The sequence below is a fragment of the Saccopteryx bilineata genome, chromosome 4 (assembly GCF_036850765.1).
Source record: "Saccopteryx bilineata isolate mSacBil1 chromosome 4, mSacBil1_pri_phased_curated, whole genome shotgun sequence".
In the NCBI taxonomy this organism is placed as follows: Eukaryota; Metazoa; Chordata; class Mammalia; order Chiroptera; family Emballonuridae; genus Saccopteryx; species Saccopteryx bilineata.
In genome coordinates this window covers 157597861-157599813 of record NC_089493.1, presented here as the reverse complement: position 1 = coordinate 157599813, position 1953 = coordinate 157597861, and positions in this window count along the sequence as shown.

Genomic DNA, 1953 nt, shown 5'->3' with positions numbered 1-1953 from the left:
AGAATCTACTTAAATGGCCCAATGAAGATGTAATGGCTGTGTTCTTCACTGTCCAAGGGCAGATGAGGGTCCTTCCCTTCCCACTTAGAGCCCTCTGGGAGTCCAGCCTTTGTTCTTGTTGGATGCTGGGCCTTTATGCATTTCCTGGGGCTTTGGGATGGAGTACCTTAATGTGCACACACTGGCAGATGGGTCTTTCCCACATCCCAGCAGGACTGTGTCCTGGGCCACAGAAGCGGACTCTGCCTGCTGCCTTTGGGTTCCTGCTGTGATGGTCTCACCTCTCCCCAGGTGGCATGGAGGACCCCAGAGGAAGGGCAATGAAAAGGATTAACATTTCCAAATAGCTCCTCCACACAGTTGCCATATTTTTTCTTTAGCCTGACTTACTTCAGGTCCTTCAAACTTCCAAAGGGCTCTTGGTTGCTGGTAGAACAATGCTCCTCCTTGTGTGGCATGAAGAGACCTTTGCAGTTTGGTTCCACCTATTCTTATTCAGCCTTCCCTTCCACTGGTGATTTTCATACCTTCTCCTACAAGCCCAGAGCCTTGTCCTACCCCACACATGCTAACCACTCCCTTCCCTCAGAATGGCTGTCCTCCTCCCTGCACCTTATCACTTCTCTGATTCTCCTCTTTGGTCCATTGTAAGTTTAATCTGTCTCTGAGCCCACCTGGGCCTCCCAGTCTGGAAATCTGCACCCACCACTTGAGCTCACCACTCAGTCCCTTGTGTTGTCTCAGAACATTTTTAATTTTTCTGAAGTGAGAAGCAGGGAGGCAGAGAGACAGACTCCCGCATGGGCCCTACCAGGATCCACTTGGCATGCCCACCAGGGGGCGATGCTCTGCCCATCTGGGGCATTACTCCTTTGCAACCAGAGCCATTCTAGTGCCTGAAGCAGAGGCCATGGAGCCATCCTCAGTGCCTGGGCCAACTTTGCTCCAATGGAGCCTTGGCTGCGGGACAGGAAGAGACAGAGAGAAAGGAGACGGGGAGGGGTGGAGAAGCAGATGGGCGCTTCTCCTGTGTGCCCTGGGCCGGAAATCGAACCTGGGACTTCCACACACCGGGCCGACACTCTACCACTGAGCCAACTGGCCAGGGCATCCCAGGATATCTTTATGCATGCATAAACCTAGGATGCATGCACAGCTGCCTGGACATGAAGGGCCACCTACTCTACCTGCTCACCCAAAGTCTAGCACCTGCACAGGCCCCTCCCCAAATAGTGAGCATTTCTGGGAATCTCTAGGACTGTGTCCTACAGGTGCTAGACTACCATATGCCACTGCTCTGACCCACCCCTTAGGGAGGATGTCAGTGTGGGGTGCAGCCAGGTGGCTGGCACTGTGACACATTGTGCCTCTCTCATTAATTCCAAAGTTGTACAGTACAGTGGCTTACGGCGCAATGGGATAGAGTGGGGTATTGACTACTGCTTCTTTTTTGAGCTCCACTCCATTAGAGAAATCCCAAAACAGTGCCCCACTTAATTTCCAAGTTGTATGTGCCCAGCAATTGCAGTTTTACTTATGGCAATAACCGCAGTCTATCATATGCCCTTGCCCGGTGAAGAAGGGTAGAGCTGGCTAAGTGCTGGACTCCAGATCTTTCCTAACCTGTAGTAGTGATATTTCAGTCCAGTTGGTATCTTCTGCTGTGATAGTGAAGAACGAGGGGCTACCTAGGGATGGCTATCATGCCTTCCTGGAGCCCCAAACCTTAGGCAGCCAGCTGAGCATCCTCTCAACCCTTGCCACTCTTGAGTAGCTGCAGTTTGTAATCTCTACAAAACTCAGATACCTTTCCCCTCTTTTTAAGACCTTGGAGGGACACTTTCCATAGAAATTTAATTCATGATTTGCCTCACAGAGACAGGATGTGACAGGGACTTCCTCCTTTTGTCTATCTTTCTTGTTTTTTTTATAGCAAAGGGTAGAGCAAGCAGC